Below are 19,899 nucleotides of genomic sequence, written 5' to 3'. Positions count from 1 at the left end.
ACATGTTGGCAATCATTTTGCGACAAACCACGCACAACGGGTCATTTTTCAAAACCAGTTTCGAATAAGTTGTTCCATTCATTTATTGATGTTTTAAAATCCATTTACTAGACAGAACACAGACGAATAACGACAGCGATGTTTTCAAATACATTGAACAGAACCATTCTTTCTTTCTTAATCTGTTCACCGTCCAGGGTTGGCTTTTTCCCTCAGACTCAACGAGGGATCCCACCTCTACCGTCTCAAGGGCAGTGTCCTGGAGCTTCAGACATAGATTCGGGGGATACAACTGGGGAGGAGGTCCAGTACCTCGCCCAGGTGGACTCACCTGCTATGCTGAACAGGGGTTTATAGGGGGATGGGAAGATGGGAAGGGATAGACAAGTAAGAGGGAAGGAAGCATCCGTGGCCTTAAGTTTGGTACCATCCCGGTATTTGCCTGGAGGAGAGGTGGAAAACCACGGAAAATCACTTTCAGGATGGCTGAGAGGTAATCGAACCCCTCTCTACTCACTTGATATCCCGAGGCTGAGTGCATCCCGTTCCAGCCCTCGTACCATTTTTCAAATTTCGTGGCAGAGCCGGGAATCGAACCCGTGCCTCCGGGTGTGGCAGCTAATCACAGTAATCACTATACCACAGAGGCGGACGAACAAAACTATTCGTGTAGTAATCGCCAATGGGCAAAAGTAAATAAATGAAATAACAAATTATACATCCTGATTTGAGAGTCTCCATGGCTCAGGCGGCAGTGTGCCGACCCCTCACCGCTGGGTTTCATGGTTCAAATTCCGGTCAATCCATGTGAGATTTGTACTGGACAAAGCGGATGCGGGACAGGTTTTCCTCCGAGTACTCCGGTTTTCCCTGTCATATTTCATTCCAGCAACACTCCCCAGTATAATTTCGTTTCATTTGTCATTCATTAATCATTGCCCTGAGGAGTGCGACAGGCTTCGGCAGCCGGCAAAATTCCTATCCTATTAATTCCATCCATCTAGCTCGTTGATTCCATCCCTGACTCGGTCGAATGACTGGAAACAGGCTGTGGATTGTCATTTTTCATCGAGATTTGAACATGGGGCGCAGAAGTGTGAAGCCGCGCCGAAAGGCACTGCGCCACCACGTCTATTGAACCTACTGTGCACTAATAGGCATGTAAAGCACGGCGGAAACTTCGACCGTCATTTTCTCGGGAACGGTCGAGTGTCTACAGATAAACCGAAACATGTGTTCGCTAATGTCGACCCCTCTTTCACTGAAATCGCCAATGGCCGTAGCCCTGTTAAAAAAAACTGGATACCGAGCTCGATAGCTGCAGTCGCTTAAGTGCGACCAGTATCCAGTATTCGGGAGATAGTAGGTTCGAACCCCACTGTCGGCAGCCCTGAAAATGGTTTTCCGTGGTTTCCCATTTTCACACCAGGCGAATGCTGGGGCTGTACCTTTATTAAGGCCACGGCCGCTTCCTTCCCACTCCTAGCCCTTCCCTGTCCCATCGTCGCCATAAGACCTATCTGTGTCGGTGCGACGTTAAGCAACTAGCAAAAAAAAAAAAGAAACACTGGAATCCGTGAGATCTCCGAAGTTAAGCAACATTGGGCGTGGTCAAGATTTGGATGGGTTGCCACGCGCTGTTGGTGGTGGGTAAGGGAATGGAGGAACGGAAAGGAACTGACCACCCTACCGCACTTAAACTCCGGCTCAGGCACACCTCTGCGGAGATTCGGACCTGTCTTCGGGCAGAATACACCCTTTTTACTGAAATCGGGTTGTTACACTTGCTGATTTCCCCTCGTGATATTTGAGCCCAGCCATGTACTCGTTAAACAGGCATCTACCTTGTTAATTTAATGAAGGACAATTAGCTTATGTCGAGCTACTTCCTGCATTCAGCAACGCCTTCGAGGTAACATTTAAACTTTTAAAAAATGGATTAAGTAGGAATGACAGCTGTGTGTGGTATGGAGGAAGAGAGAGGAAAGTGCATAGCACTATTAGTGTTATAACATATTAATAACCACTCAACCACCGGCTAATCAACATGTTGAGTTTTTAATACTGTCAAGTAGCACTGATAGTCGCCACGTGTCTGGAGTACTGCCAATGAAAGTACAATCTGGGTTTCGAACCAATGCTCTTTATTATTAATGACCTATCTAGAGGTCGTGTTTCATAATTATCTAGTATACATTTGCAAGTTCACCTTTCTCTTCTGTCAGTAATTATCAGAAATAAATTATATTTACATAACACCAACAATATCAACGTCTTAGTGAATTCCGTAATTCTAGAACGAAGAATAACACTAAAAGAAGACTGAAAATTTGTCATTCTCGTCCGTGTGCCCTAAAGTCACAATCTCTCATGAGTAGCCAGCAATGTAGAGCTGCTAGATTACCTGTCAGAAATGTAAGCCCAGCATATAAAACAACAGAAGTTTTAAGAATGTTGTTTCATTTGTCAAAGCACAGTCTTACATGTTCTGAAGATGTGGGAGACAGTAAGTATGGGTACAGTATTTTCGTTTGGAGACCTTTACGGTAGAGATGGCTGAAAAATAATGTAGCAGTTACTTTGTCACAGTCACATGCCTGACACTGTTACGAATATAACGAAGACAAACAATAACAGGTTACCGAGAAAAACTAATGAAAACAGTAACTGGGAAGTGGGAAATTTCACTAGTAGCAGCTTACAAACACAGAATATCACCTTCAGAGTTCAGATAGTACACGTGTCTTCCAAGTGGGGGCGCTTTCGTAGGAGATTGCTTTAAGTCAAATACACGATAGTGTATAATGTACCCGCTCCCCCCATGACACTACAGCCCTTGAAGGGCCTTGGCCTACCAAGCGACCCCTGCTCAGCCGGAAGGCCTGCAAATTACGAGGTGTCGTGTGGTCAGCACGACGAATCCTCTCTACCGTTATCCTTGGCTTTCTAGACCGGGGCCGTTATCTCACCGTCAGACAGGCTCCTCAATTCTAATCACGTAGGCTTAGTGGACCTCAAACCAGCCCTCAGGTCCAGGTAAAAATCCCTGACCTGGCCGGGAATCGAACCCGGGGCCTTCGGGTAAGAGACAGGCAAGCTACCCCTACGCCACGGGGCCGGCAGTGTATAATGTACTCTATAGTGTATTTACTTAAGTCCCTGCTGTCATCTGGTAACTAAAGTATAAACTGTTATGTCATATTCAACTGCTCAGGGGCAATCGTTGACTCAGACATCGCGCAGAGCTACCTACAATGTAATATTATTATATGTTTCACCCCTATAATTTTTCTTGTACGATAAAAATATTTTTGCTATTTGCTTTATGTCGCACCGACACAGATAGGTCTTATGCACTGATCTCTATACATGGATCGCTGATGGCAGGTCTCCGCTGCAGGAGAAAGTACGCCAAGTTGAGCGTGCGGTTCGCTATGTTGGCGTACCCAAGCTAGAGCTCTCCTTATGGGGAAGCAATGATAATATAGTCAATTTTAAGTCGCAATTAATGGCGCATTGGAATAATTAAAAATATAGAGACATGTTCACTCAAAGCCTAAGAACATTGGGATCACTGACACGTCATTCCGAGGTCACTAAATCTCCGAGATAGCAATAAACATGAGTGTATAATAACGGCCGACAAATATTAACTTAGATGCTGAATACATGCAATTAGCGATCGGTAACGCAATACGAGTGAAAACCAGTTTCTGGAAACATTGCTGTAAATTGTATACATGTATGCCACGAAATTATGCATTCTTAAAATGATGTACCTATAAACGTAGCTCACTATACAGGCCTAGATTCGACATATCGTAATAGGTGCTTGATAATGAATTTCTGTTTCCTGTTTCCATGAAATAACGCGCATATTATCAAATTAAGATATCACTGAAGCAAATGTACACATTTATAAAACCAGCAAATATTCAAAACTTGTCAATATATCACATTACCTGCAGCTTAATTTACTATTACAGACCTCTTTAATTAAATTCAGCTAGCAAAGCGATATTGATAGTCATCATCAGAAATATGTAACACCAGTTAAAAGAATCCCAAATACCACGAATAGTATAATGGGATAGCCCCAAACACCCACCACACTTTCCCTTCTCCCACCACTCCAGTGTCTGAAACCCATAATTATTACTGATGTAAATAAGGTCTAGAATTCCTCCAGACTTCGTTTTCTAAGATTGTTATAAGGTTACGTCAATTATTTCATCGAAACTGTCAGTTTAATTATGAGAAATAAAAAATATATAAATAAATCTTTACTTGCAGTTAACGTTCAGTAAAATTGAAAACCGTTGGCTGTACATCACTTCTAAGGTGTACAGTTTGTCCATTTCTAATAATAATAATAATAATAATAATAATAATGTTATTTGTTTTACGTCCCACTAACTACTTTTTAAGGTATTCGGAGACGCCGAGGTGCCGGAATTTAGTCCCGCAGGAGTTCTTTTACGTGCCAGTAAATCTACCGACACGGGGCTGTCGTATTTGAGCACCTTCAAATACCACCGGACTGAGCCAGGATCGAACCTGCCAAGTTGGGGTTAGAAGGCCAGCGCCTTAACCGTCTGAGCCACTCAGCCCGGCTTGTCCATTTCTATCAAAACAGTCTTCCTCCAAGTGATCCGAGCAGAGAACAGCTGTTTTAGAAGGCTCCCAATTCTCCCGCCTGATACTCCTAATCGATGATCTTAGATGTTCGGGTCTCGAGAAAGGAAACCTACATAAATTAATTGCCATTTTTCTCCCGGAATATGCGAAATAAGATACAATAAACCTAAAACTCAAAACACTACCCTAGGAAGATTCTTATTACAGTATAAAACTCCCCGATGAAATGATTTCTCCTTCTACTGATCGGTTCTGTTTGTACATCCATAAGCTGAACACTGCGGTATGTTAATACCCCGTAGAATGTTTCTTCATTCATATTTCAGATAAACACATACATATTTAAATTGAATCTTGTAATCCACAAGTATACTACGAGGCAACGAACCTAAATTCGTAAAATACACTACTATTTAATTTGCAATAACACAGCACAGAACACTCGTGGAACTACAATCAAGAGGCCTGGCGTCACTGAACTAAGCATAAACAAAGCAAGCGCGTTCCTCGTGGTCTATTGCACCGTGCGCTCGCTGCCATCTTAGTACGCCAGTCATCTTCTATTCGGCTTACTGCTACCCAAGCTACCAGCCATCCAGGTATAGAGATCAGTGGTCTTATGGCGACGATGGTATAGGAAACTTCTAGGAATTGGAAGGAAGTGGCCGTGGCCTTAATTAAGGTACAGCCCCAGCATTTGCCTGGAGTGAAAATGGGAAACCAAGAAAAACCATCTTCAGGGCTGCCGACAGTGGGGCTCGAACCCACTATAGGAAGTCCCATAGGAAAGTTGAAGGTGAGGAACCTGGGACAAGACTCAGCTAGGGGAGCTAGGGAGCTCCCAAGGTGAGAGGCCCAGGTTTTCCTTTTAGTAGCCTCTTACGACAGGCTGAGGATGAGTGGATGTTATTCTACTTTCTCCAGCCACATGGTTGCCATATTCTTGGTGTAGCACCTGTCCCAATCGTCAACATTGCCTTCCACTTTATAGTGAACCATGTCTGACGGCGCTGGCGAGGTAAGGTAGGGACGTTGCCTTGAGGCCAGACGTCATTCTCAATCGTTCCAAATGGCGTTTAAGGACTCGAAGAGCGAACCTTGTACTTGCGGGACAACACACCGCTAAGTAGATATTTTTCAAGTCGCTTTACGTCGCACCGACACATAGGTCTTATGGTGACGATGGGATAGGAAAGGTCTAGGTAGTGAGAAAGAAGCGGTCGTCGCTTCAACCAAGCTACAGCCTTAGCATTTGCCTCGTGTGAAAATGAGGACACCGCGGAAAACACTTTCAGGGCTGCTCACAGCTGCGTGCCCCTAACCGCACGGCCAACTCGCTCGGTAAGTAGAAGAATGCACTGGTTTTCTACGAAATAATATGTCGATACTCTAAACGTATCTCTTTGTCTAAGTACACTTCAGTTTGTGGAGAAGAAATGCGAAATGATCTCCGTCAAGTCTATGAAGCCCTGGAATTTTTTAAGGTAAACGATTTCATCGTATGTCACCTCCGCACTGCCTCCGTGAATCAGTATCGGCCCCTGGATCACAAGAGACCGGGTTCAAACCCGGCAGAGGTAGTCGGACTTTTGAAGGGCGTAGAAAAGTCCATTCGACACTTCATGTCGTACGATGTCGGCATTTAAAAGATCTTTAGTGACATAATTTGGTATTTAGCGGTCAAAATTCACTCAAACTCAGCCATAGGCGCCCAGGAGAGATTCGGATTACTCTGCCATCTAGTAGGCTTGGAGTGAAACTGAACGTCGATATTGACGAGCAAACAGCCAGATGGCGTCAAATTGTAATGTCTGCACACGGTAATTGAGGTCATACAATTATTATTTCATTCCATATCATTTCATTATCCGTTTATCCTCTAGGTTCGGATTTTCCCTCCGACTCTACCGCCTCAAGGGCAGGGAAGAATTGCCAGTACCTCATACAGGTATACAGCTACCTCATGCTATGTTGAACAGGGGCATTGTGGGAGATGGGAAGATTGGAAGGGACATACAAGGTAGAGGGAAGGAAGTTTTCGTGGCCTTAACTTTGGTACCATAGCAGCATTTTCCTGGAGGAGAAGTGGGAAACCGCGGGAAACCACTTCGAGGATGGCTGAGGTGGGAATCGAACACTCCTCTACTCAGTTGACCTCCCCAGGCTTAGTGGTCGCAGTTCCAGTCCTCGTACAACTTTTCAAATTTCGTGGCAGAGCTGGAAATCGAACCCGGGTCTCCGGGGGTGGCACATAATCACACTGACCACTACACCACAGAGGCGGACAAAATTATTATTATTATTATTATTATTATTATTATTATTATTATTATTATTATTATTATTATTACTATTACCTCGGCACTATGTAATTACCCTCGTACTCGTTTCTGTCATAAGCTGATGCACAGCGGGTCTCAGCTCAAAGTGGCCACAGCTGGTCCGTGGTTCGACAGCTCTGCCAACCGAGCAGAGGAGGGATGGGCACGGCTCTACCGTCTGCTGTCCTGAAAATGTGGGGACGGGCAGTTCTTAGTATAAGCCGCGACCGCAAACACTCTCACCCTCCCGCACATTTCCTTCTCCGATACAAATATCCTGGCCTGAGAGATGACATCGCCGTCTAGGAGGCCCGCCTCCCCCCTTCAGGGGAGGAATGAAAACATGTAGTAGTAGTAGTAGTAGTAGTAGTAGTAGTAGTAGTAGTGTATTGTGCCCCTCTAGACACTGAAGTCTCGTTTCTAAATTTCTCTACTTTCTGACGGGTCATCAAACCCGTGCCCTTGCAAAGTGAACCAAGCATATTTTTTCCACCTAAACAGTCCAATTTACATACGCTCTTGAATTTCAATTGGAATGCAGTAATGCTGTACTTACCTTTCCAGTTCACCTGTGAGATGCAGTTGACAGATGCGAGTTTAGTGATTATAAATCGGACACGCCCCCTACCAACAGTTTTATACTCGATACTGTTTACATTCCTCCTCCCACTGGTCATCACTGAGCTCATGCTGAGTCGTGCCCATTCAGCAGCAAGCTGCAGTCCTCCAAACGCATCAACAACACCGAAGGCTGTTTCATGGTCACTGCAGGTTTTAGTGTCTCATCAGATATGGCCGGAAATAAACACGAATTTGTTTACGGTAAATCTGCATCGCTTTCCTACACACCAAAACAAAGCTTTAATAGTGTCTTGTTTAGACCTGGACGTCAGCGGTCTCGTCATTACCCCAGATAGAGACCAAAGAGGAGCTTCTAGTTGGGGAGGTAAAGGCGTACTCACTTCACCTAATAGGATATAGGCTTTTCTAAATTTTTGTTTACAAGTTGCTTGACTTCGCACCGACACTGATAGGTCTTATGGCGACGTTGGGACAGGAAAAGTCTTGGAGTGAGAAGGAAGCGTCCGTGGCCTTAAGTAACGTACAGCCCAGCATTTGCCTGGTAATGAAATGGCGTATGGCTTTTAGTGCCGGGAGTGTCCGAGGACATGTTCGGCTCGCCAGGTGCAGGTCTTTCGATTTGACGCGCGTAGGAGACCTGCGCGTAGGAGACCTGCGCGTCGTGATGAGGATGAAATGATGATACGGACGACACACACACACCCAGTCCCCGTGCCAGCGAAATTAACCAACGATGGTTAAAATTCCCGACCCTGCCGGGAATCGAACCCTGAAACTCTGTGACCAAAAGCCAGCACGCAAACCATTTATGCATGGAGCCTGACATTTGCCTGGTGTGAAATGGGAAACCACGGAAAACCATCTGCAGGGCTTCCGATAGTGGGGTTCGAACACACTATCTCCCGAATACTGGATATTGGCCGCACTTAACCGACTGCAATTATCGAGCTAGGTGGATGTAGGTTTCATACGCAATCAGGAAGTCGAAAATAGAGAAAAATACGCTTCCACTTGTCGAGAAGCACATGTTCTAGATCGATCATTCCTGAGTGTGGTCCGCGGACCTTTGGGGGGCCACGACGATAATCCAAGAGGTCCGCAATAATAACGTAAGTTGTTAGTATTTAAACAGCGAAATTTTATTATACACATAATGCATAGATCATTAATCTAAATTTAGGAAAATATTATGCCTTTATGGTTGTGTAACTTACATAGAGTGTGTGTAATTCTTGGCCGATAAAAGGTACAAGTTGGCCGTATCTTGCCACGACCTTGTATCACAACTCCACGTCCCTAATCGATGACATTCCCTATCATATATATTACTTCCGTTGTATAGATCCCTTTTGCGGCGCTCACGAGTAACCGATCGTAACATATGAGCATTCAAAAGAAAGATAATAGACGTTAGCAGTGACGAATTCCACTCTCATTTCATAAATATCGATAATTTCTCTAGAAAAAGAGTTAAAAATTTGTACGAAGTGTGCGATTTGCAAATACTGTTGCTGTTAGGAAAATGCGCGTCATCATTGCTGTCCACTTCCACTGCCTTCGTGATGTCCAGGCCGTACTGTAGGGAGCGCGAGAAAGCAATCAGCTGATCGTTACGGGGGAAGTTAAGCACGTGTGTTAGTTGGGTTACATGTGAATTCTTCGCTATTTTATTGAAACTTTTAACGTTGGCGGCATGTTTACTCAGATATATATCAGACTGAGTCGTTATCGACCGTATTATTAAGTGAAAAGTCCTCAGTTAGTGAAGAAAACTTAGTGTGAGCGTGTATTCTTGTGAGGCTCTAGGTTAAGAATATCGCTCTGCCGTGTTTTAATTATGTAGTTTATTTGTGTAATGTTATATCCCTAGTGTAAAATGAATCGAGTTAACCCGTCAGTGCACGGGTCACAAAAAGTTACATGAGTAAACGGCTTGGGTCTCACAGACCCATCGTCATATTTCTTTTTTATAGTATGCTAATATATTTTTATTTTCAGTATTCATTCCCTCCTATTCCGATAACTTTATAAACACATTGCTGTCACTAAACCGTTGATGATTAACACTTACTTAACATTTTACAAAGCAATTCTGTAACCACTGCAAATTTACACACAATATTTTATTTCACCACAAAATTCAAAACTTATCAAGTCAAAATTTATGAAATCGTCATAACTTAATCTTCGCAATCCAGAAAGTTCATTGGAATATTCACATTTCAGCTTTACATTCACTGCACATAAATACGGAGTGTTCAAGACACATGAACTTTCTGCACAAACAGCACGAGTAGCGGGTCTTTTCTCACTCTACAGTATGCACGACGTCCTCTTTTATTTTCTGTATTTTCACGTCCTGCTTCTTCCGTCAACCCAGATATCCTTCTTGCAGTATCGCGAATGCTCTTAGGAAGATATCATGAGACAGCTCTTTCTCTTATTTGTTCTTCAGTTTTAAGAAACAAGAGTTTCTTCAAAAAAAAATATTATTTCCTTGCGTCTGGAGAGTTAGGGTTGTTGGCTGTGAATATTAAATATGCGTTAAAGCCTGCAATATTCAGCAACGCATAGAAGACCACCATTGTCCAACGTCTGGTGTTTCGAGCCGTCCTTTCTTCTACACAGCCTACACCACCCTCAGCTGAATTAAAGAATGCGACTATTACAGGCTTCCTCTTTTCTCTTATACTTTCCTCAGTTTTATCATCGCTGTGCATCGACGAGAGGAAAACAACAGTTCTTCCCTTATTTGGAACATAGAAAACAAACGCCATATCCTCATGGAAGCAAAATAAACTCCTGTGAAGTTTCCGTTTTGCAGCTACAACAAAGCTTGTGGGCAACTCTCTCTTATTTTTTCGAACAGCAAGGACCATTATAATATTACGTTTATGCTTCATTTTTATGCCAATAAGGTACCAGGTAAATCAGTTGTCAACTGTCAAATCACGTCCACTTCCGGACACAGGGATGCACATTCTCTCTACAACCACAGTAAATTTCATCGTCTGTTAATGGTTCCTCTAATAATGCGGCAACTCGTTCCATATCACGTGGATTGCTGACTTCATAACACTCCTTTTTCTTAGGCCTACGAAGAAACGAACTCATTAGCCCAGGTCAACCCATTGTCAGTCTCACCTCTATACTAAAAACCCAAGGAACTAAGGTGGAAGACAGCCAGGCTAGCTAAACCACGGATTTGGACAAGACGATAAGATATAATCACGATACAATCTTCTTTATGTACACGGTTAACATGGAAAGACTAAAATTCTTATGATAAAAAAAAAAACGTACACGACTGCACGGGTTGGGTCTCACAGGCCTACAGAATACTTTAACTTACCACTGCTCACGTACCAAAGCAATCACCTCCACGTTCGTCTGCAGGAATACTACACCGGTGATAAATGGAAGGTAGCAGAAGCCGGAAGGATGCAGCTATTACTGTCTATCAGAAAATGTTGGAAATATCAGCCCATGGGTCTCACAGACCCAGCCCGTGCATTGGCGGGTTAAAACATTCAGCGTTTTAATATCAACGACGATGTGTATAAAGTTGAATTAAGGTTATTAGTGAGAGAAATCACCATGCTAAGAGTTGTTGTGTGCCTGGCTGCAAAGCAAATTATAAACAAGGAGAGTACACTCCAGTATTAGTGTTTCCTTCTGAAGAAGAAAGAGTTAGGATATGGAAGAAGGCTATTACTGGGGAGAAATAAATCGTTAATCACCACACAGTTGTGTGTATCAACCAATTTTCTGAACACTAAATGCTGAGGGAAATAAGAGTGTTTCGTCCAGATGGTGAGTTTTAAAATTTCTTATTATGTCAAAAACATGGGTAACATTAGATATATTTTTATGTAGTAAGACTCGGATTATTTGAATTCGGTGTACCAGTATATGAAAATTCAAGACCAATTTATGCATTGTACTATTTCAGGTAGAAATGTATTGTGAAATAACACTGCTGGGATTTTCCTATCAAATTTCATATCATATGCAATGAAACAGGGTTATTCCATGAAAATTGAATATGGAAATAATTGTATAGGCATTGTTTGCTGTTCAAAAATCTACATTTTTAAACAATAACTGAATTTCATGACAGTGACAGTAAATGTTTTGTTATTGTTGGAGGTTAGCTTACTTGTAATCTTTCTTGTAGGTGGTACAGAAATAATTTACATTTGTAGTATATTATATTGGTAATCTGTTGCTTGTTTCCTATCAGTTTGTATGATGTGAATGTTCCAGTTGACTAGAAAATGGATAGAAACCGCAAAAATATGTCTCAGAGTGTTAGCCTGTACTCACGGAAACGGACGGATATACGCGAGAAATAGAACGTACGGGGAAGGATATGCATTGTATATCAGAACTAACAAATATTTATGAATAGTTTTAAGTTTTATAAGGTGTTAACAGATTCTTAAGTAATTTAAACGAGTGTGTTATTCAAGTGGAGCGGATGCGTATCGCCTCCAAGTCCCACCCAAAGCGTGACGTCATCAGAGTTACAGTACGGCCTGGACATCACGAGGGCAGTGCCACTTCACAGTTTGGCCGCTGGGACGCCTCTTTTATGTCATTATAATATGCTGTATTTATCAGTTAAGACAAGAATGATAGTAGAAACCAAAAATTACTTCCGGAACATTCGTCAATATAAAAATGCACCTGCATTTGCTTCCATTGAAGTGGATACCATAAATGTTAAAATATCAAAGATGGCATTGAGTGGTAAGTAAGACTGTCTAATATTGTACTGATTTGCGTATTCCTTAGTTCACTAGTAGGCTATTGCTACACCACCACATACTTTATGAACATGCGAGATTTCTCGCACGGGTCCCCTAGTACCCTACAATTTCTAGACAGAAAATACTGCGTTTAATGGTTTTCATGACAACATACCTGTTTGAGTGTACCATTTCTACTCTCACACAAATAAAAACGAAGAATAGAAAGTGAACTAACATAGAGGATTATCTTCCGTTCGGGTGACTAAGCTCGTAAAAGGCTTGATCTTTGGAGAACAGTACCATCCGTCCCATTGATCCAACAACTGTAACAAACAAATTTTCTCAAGTTTCCAGATCCAGGCTGTTGCAGTTATTATCCAAATGTCACAATGTGTTATAATTTCTATGCATATATAGAATATCCTTATGTACTGTAAATGAAGTTACATCTATATAAATAAAATTGTAGGGGGTCCGCTGTCTGTAATTTCTTTTGTTTTGCCAATTTTTCAGATATTTATCCGTTTTAGGTCAACTCAAGACCGAATCGGTGTTTTTTACGTTTCGTGTCTGTTTGTTTGTCTGTTTGTCTGTTTGTCTGTCTGTCTGTCTGTTCCACCATCACGTCGAAACGGCTGGATAGATCTCAACCAAACTTCATATTTAGGGTATACTCATCCCGGGGAAGGTTTCTATATGCATATCATTTTAAAATCTTTGAATACATGGGGTGTTTATAGGAAAACCAGAATGGTCTTTCCACCATCACATCGAAACGGCTGGATAGATCTTAACCAAACTTCATATTTAGAGTATACTCATCCCGCGGAAGGTTTCGATATGCATATCATTTTAAAATCTTTGAATAGACGGGGGATTTATAGGAAAACCATAATGGTTTTTCAACCATCACGTCGAAACGGCTGGATAGATCTCAGCCAAACTTCATATTTAGAGTATACTCATCCCGAGGAAGGTTTCGATATGCATATCATTTTAAAATCTTTGAATAGACGGGGGGTTTATAGGAAAACCAGAATGATTTTTCCACCATTACGTCGAAACGGCTGGATAGATCTCAGCCAAACTTCATATTTAGAGTATACTCATCCCGGGAAGGTATCGATATGCATATCATTTTAAAATCATTGAATACACGGGGTGTTTATAGGAAAACCAAAATGGTTTTCCTCCATTTTCTCTTATACTATTGATTTTCTGTAAACTTCGTTTACCGTACGTGAAACGTCTCTGCATTATAAATAACTTTCGTTATGTTCATAATTTGCCTTACTCTTCACATGGCGGAGAAATTTACAATTTTCTGCTGGTATCATGCTCTCCATTTAGTGACCGACAGACTGACAACGAATCTACAGGTTACCATGGCAACGTCTCTGACTGCATGCCAGTAGGGAAGTAACGTATTGCCATTTTCCTCATCATGCTTTTAAATTCCTGGTTGTTCCTTCGGTAGATGGCAAGAGAGGCGTCAATCGGCCCATCTGCGGGATATTGGCGGAATATCGTTGGATGTTATAACCGCCCTCGAATAGATTAAGTAATAACACCATTAGTCATCTTCTTATTATTTGTTTACCTAAGAATCACTGGACCTAAATTTGTCCTCTGTTACCGCTTTATTATATCCATAACTCGCACTAGCATAATTTATTGAGGGGCATTTGATATTCCAATATATTCACTTGGCATTTACATATTTGTCGTTATCCGGCTGTCCTCAGTTATAACCCATTTTCTATTACTTTCAACTTTCTTAACTGTATTATTTTCTTCCTTAATTACGCCGTATGTACGCGAGTGCTACAAACTACTGGATGTATTTCCACCAAGACTCATATTTAGAATACACCTGTCCTTGATAGGTTTTAGGGCAAATATTGTTTCTAAATCCCTGAACTGACTAGGGGTTTATACGAAACCGAAACAGTGATTTTGCACTTCCACAAAATATACACAACCAAACTTAATGGAAATCTACCTACCTTGGTAGAAATTAATTTATAAATCTTTTTTCTCATGTGCATCATTTCGATACGAGGATTAATAAGGGAGATATCATTAACGGACCGTTTTTCTGTACAAGTCCCATCGGACTTGACTCACGAGTGGGTGCGTGTAAAGCGTATTCCTTACAACTTGAAAACTACTGAAGACATTCGAACCAAAATTTATATTTAGCATCCACCTGTCCAAAGGTAGGTTTTACACGTAAATAACATTTCATGTTCCGGAATCGACTGGCGGTTTATAGGGAACACAAATGGTGATTTTACTCTTCCACAGTATATACAGAACAAGAGCAACCTGACTGGAAATCGAACAAACGTGATGGAATTCCACCTCTAAACCTTTCTTTTCATGTGCATTTTTTCGTCAGGAGGATTAACAAGGGAGATATCATGAATGGTCAGTTTTGCAGGTTAAGTCCAGCGGACATAGCCCAAAAGGTGGTTTACATGGAGCAGATTCCTTAACTATATAAATGAAATCGTAACGACTGTGTGCCTCTACACTGACTATTTTGGCGGTATTTTCGTACAGCTTTCCGTTTAAGGGGTAATAATGACCATATCCATAATTTTTTGTCCTAATTTTTACCCGCCTCGCCCAAAATCCAGATTGCGGCATAATCTGCCAGAAGAAAAAGAAGATAATTGAAATTTGACAAAATTATACGTTTTAGCCTGTAACGAACGGAAAACATCCTAGATCATTAAATTTTTCACTTTTTATCCCCGAAGAATATCGAAATATGCAGGCAATTTTAATGATGGTGCACACCTTCGGAAATTCCTATCACATAACGGATTGCACAATCTCCGTTCAATTTGGAATGATCTACAACCTTTGTCTTATGACTTTTTGCCGTATCTGTATCCCTTTTACGTTTGATTTTTCTCTATTAATCGATGTTAAGTCAATTTGGAATTTTCACATGCATAATTCATACTTTCAATTACTTATATGAAATACAGAATCATCATACTCTTCACGAAAATTGTCCCACCCAGTAGGCATATGTGAGCCAAATGCTATGTATGTAGCTGTCACATAATTATCCGAAAAGTAATGTAATGTGAGATAATCTTACAAAACCTTTACCCTGTTCCACGTTTCTAACTCAATCTGACTCAAGGATAGATGACATATCATAGGACCAGCCATTTAGGCCACTAAATCCGGCGTGTCTTATGGTATGATCTTTTGTCGATATGACGTACGTTTAGTAGCAGTTTATCTGTAAATGAAGGTCTTCAATATTGTAAACACGCATATACTTTCGTATGTCGATCTATATATATTCACTGATGTCGATTTTTAGCGATCGAGAAAGGGTGGGTCTGATATTGTAATCAGTACTCCCCACACCGACTTTGACTGGCAGTAGGAAAGGGTTCCTTCTCCAACTCCTGTGTAACTGTCATTAGTAAGGAATGCCTACAATTGTAATGAATAGTTCCCTTCTCGATTTGACTTGAAGAGGCAAGTGAGCATGCAGTTTTGTTTAAAACTCCCCTACCCGATTGTGTTTGGCAGTAGGCAAGGGTGCCCGCAATTAGAAACAAATGTCCTCATCTAAAATGTGACTGGCATTAGGCATAGTGGCCTGCTATATTGATGGAAACTCACCAACTTGGTGTGACTGGCAGTAAGCTGGCTGGCAGTAGGAAAATGGGCCTGGCATAATAATGATAACTGCACAACTCAATTTCGAGTGATAGTAGGGTAATTGCTTACCATTATAATAGAAACTCCTCAACTGTAATCTGTCTGGAAGTAGGAAAGGGGGCTGCCATTTTAACGAAAACTCCCCAAATCGATTCTGTCCGCGTAGTAGGCAATGGGGCCTGCAATTATAATATAAACTTCTCAACTCGATTGTGAATGGCAGTAGGCAAGTGAGCCTGCCGTTATATCACAATTCCGTAACAAACACTTTACATTGGAAACAACGTACGGGGACCTCCCCATGCTCTTTCTCGGATAACGCTAAGAGACATGCAATTTTAAAACAATCTTATTTACTGCATGTACACTATTTACTTCGATATTCGAATACAATGTAGAATACCGTAGCGAAGCACGGGTACATTCGCTAGTTTATATTTAAAGGAAAGTAAATATGTCCGCCTCTGTGGTGTAGTGGTTAGTATGATTAGCTGCCACCCCCGAAGAACCGGGTTCGATTCCCGGCTCTTACCGGGGGAGTTGGCCGTGCGGTTAGGAGCGCGCAGCTGTGAGCTCGCATCCGGGAGATGGTGGGTTCGAACCCCACTGTCGGCAGCCCTGAAGATGGTTTTCCGTGGTTTCCCATTTTCACACCAGGAAAATGCTGGGGCTGTACCTTAAATAAGGCTACGGCCACTTCCTTCCCATTCCTAGGCCTTTCCTCTCCCATCGTCCCCATAAGACCTATTTGTGTCGGTGCGACGTAAAGCATCTAGTTATATATATATATATATATTCCCGGCTCTGCCACGAACTGAGTGGATAACTGAGGATAACTGAGTAGGGGTGGGTTCGATTCCCACCTCAGCCATCCTGGAAGTGGTTTCCCGTGGTTTCCCACTTCTCCTCCAGGCAAATGCTTGGATGGTACCTAACTTAAGGCCACGGCCGCTTCCTTCCCTTTTCCTTGTCTATCCCTTCCAATCTTCCGATTCCCCACCTAGGCCCCTGTTCAGCTCAGCAAGTGAGGCCGCCTGGGCGAGGCATTGGTAGTCCTCCCCAGTTGTATCCCCCGACACAATGTCTCACGCTCCAGGACACTGCCCTTGAGGCGGTAGAGGTGGGATCCCTCGCTGAGTCCGAGGGAAAAGCCAAACCTAGAGGGAAAACAGATTAAGAAGGAGAAATATTACACTTATATTATATGAATACAATCACACATGGTAACATTACAAAATTCTGTCTTTGTTCACTGAAGTCAGTGTTATGCTCTGTGGCTAGGGTGTCCTTGAACATGAATACGATATTTAAGGGGGTCTCAGACACAAAATGTTTGAGAAACCCTGGTCTAGACGTCTGCTCAGTCCGAAAGCTGGTTTGATCCTCAGCAGTTCTGTCATCAGCTGCCAGAGATGGTGGTGGTGGTGGTGGTGGTGGTGGTGGCGATTATTGTTTTAAAAGGAAGCACAACTAGGCAACCATCCTCTATATATCACTAATCAGAGAGAAAAGTGACTAGGACCCGACACTCCGAAAAATGAAGGTATCGGCCAAAGAAATACAAGGGCCATGAAGGGCGTGAAAATGAAAGACTCCATAGCCCTCGGAACCTAATAGCGTCAGGGTCGGAGAAAAGATCTGAGCAAGGAAGGTCAGATAGGATAGATAAAAGCGAGGAGCCTGCGACATGTAAGTGGAAGCAATGCCAGGACTCAGCTAAGAACCCTGTGGTCGCAAATCCACTCTCCCAAGTTAAAAGTCCGTGGACCCCCTTTTAGTCACCTCTTACGACAGACAAGGAATACCGTGGGCGTTTTTCTACCGCCCTCACGCACAAGGGGTGCCGGAGATGGCCTAGGCGTCAAAGAAGAGTTGTTCTGGGGATATGAGGAGATATGTATTTCCCGTTGCTTTCCTCATCAAGCCAGAAGTTGTTATTACATATGTCTGCCAAGCTCACTGAAATGCACTCGCTAACTTACTGTACTCTATGGGCGATATTTTCACACCATCATAACTGGGAGAGACTTTAAAACAAATTATGTTACAAGTATCGTCTTTTTTATTGTGTGTGTATTTGTGACTCATTTTGGTCACCCATTTCTATTTTGTAAAAACGTCAGAGAAATATGACAAAAGGTGATTCGTTCGTTTTTCTTGGATAAATCGGAAAAGTCGGGAACCTAACGTGTGAAGTGTTGTGGAATAGTAGATTTGAAGGTTGAGAAACGAATATAATATCTAAAAGTAGAGTGTCATTTCCGTGCGTTTATTTTCTGTATTTGTGGTTTGTCAAGTTAAGATATAAATTTGCCATAAATTTCTGTTAGAGGTAATGACAAAATTTATGTAAGAGAGATCCGTGTTCACTCATTTTTAGATTACGTGAAGGCATATTGTCGTGTTAGGCGATGTAAAAATTTACGAGGTGAGGTCGATAAAATTTTGTTTACAGCGGATTGTTATTTCAAAGTCCGTTTAAATTGCGTAGAATTGACGGAAGGAAATAATAGTAAAATTTCTGTAGTCAAGTTGTGAAGTCCGGTTTGGAAATGTTAGATCAAATATGCGGGGAGAGATGGTTAATTGTCACAGAGTGTTTGAGTAACAGCGATGTGGGTCACCCGAGATTTGTTGTGTTCGAGCAAGTGGTCAAGTATTGCGAAATATGAGTTAATGTAGGATTGTGAATCAGGTGTGTGAAAGCCTGTGGTGTTGATGCCGGGGTGTTCAGTGTAGAACCCGAGGAATTATTTTTGTGTAATTTTATTGAGATGAGAATAGGGTCAGACCATAACTAGGATCCCACGTGAAATCGTAGACCGTGATGTATAATGAATATTTAAGTGACGTCTTTAATTAAATCTCTTCACATAATCTATGTGGGTCATGAATTATATTTTTTGTGAATTATTGGCGAGATGGAACCATGTACTTCGTTTCAAGATAAGAGGGGAGAGAATTTTGCGTCCCGCTATTCAACCAGCTCTTGTGCAGTCGAGCCAGCTCGCTGTTAGAATAACGTAACGGTATCTTGTATTTTGTCATTGATGTTAATGTGTTGGAAATCAGATTATATTTCTTTAGAATAGACTCGTTTGATCGAGATTTGAATTTATTACTGAAGCGACGGAAATGAGGCAATAATGTTCGGATTTAACCTTTTCCAGGGATATCAAAATTATAGAATTGGTAGTACATTGTTTGATATTGTTCGAGGGATGCACAAAGCCTTATTATAAGTGTCATGAAGCGATATGACATGTAGTTGATTATTTTTGCGTTGTGTGTATTTGTGCAGATTGGAGTATTTAATGTTAGGGTTATCCAAAGCTAGGTTATAAATGAATTGTTCGTGTTAACGTAAGCTTATTGTGCGACGTCATGAAATAAATAAATAAATAAATAAATAGTACTGGAAACAATAAATATATTCGCGTTTCCAGCCTCAACGAAGAAGGTAAACAATAAATAAACATAATTAAATTATAGACTTTTAAAGAAACCATTCGTCCGGACAGATATAACTTGTTGTTAATTAGGATTATTAAATTATGTCAGTTTATTAAATTATTAAATTCAGTGAAATCGTATTTGAGAATTAACTTAAAACCAAGTGATTAACTTGAAATGTATTCTGGAAATCTTAAGCGGACCTATCCGATAGCAAAGGATTTACCGCCACAAGTGTTGTGAGCGGTTGTTGTTGTTGCTATCATTTTTGACTTGGAGTTGTTGAGCATCAAATGTGTTGGGGATTATTAAAGTGCAAACCTTGGTCATCAACTACTATAACTTAATTGTGTTTAGCCTTCAGCTCAGAAATTTGGATGGTCATGGGGTCATCAATCTCAGTGACTTAGATTAGGGCCATACGCCATTATAGAATAATTTTCCTTGCAGTCATCATA

General features: G+C 41.6%; 1 protein-coding gene across 1 annotated transcript in view; it reads right to left on the bottom strand.

Annotated features, from left to right (window-relative positions):
• Positions 1 to 7,547, bottom strand: part of yellow-g (L-dopachrome tautomerase yellow-g) — a 45,458-nt gene extending 37,911 nt beyond the window's left edge. The window contains exon 1 of the mRNA XM_067149855.2: positions 7,516 to 7,547. The gene's annotated coding sequence lies outside the window, so the exon portion shown is untranslated. The remainder of the gene's footprint in view (positions 1 to 7,515) is intronic.
• Between the last annotated feature and the right edge of the window lie 12,352 nt (positions 7,548 to 19,899).

This window comes from Anabrus simplex, chromosome 6, assembly GCF_040414725.1.
Source record: "Anabrus simplex isolate iqAnaSimp1 chromosome 6, ASM4041472v1, whole genome shotgun sequence".
In the NCBI taxonomy this organism is placed as follows: Eukaryota; Metazoa; Arthropoda; class Insecta; order Orthoptera; family Tettigoniidae; genus Anabrus; species Anabrus simplex.
This window is presented reverse-complemented; position numbering and strand designations above follow the sequence as displayed.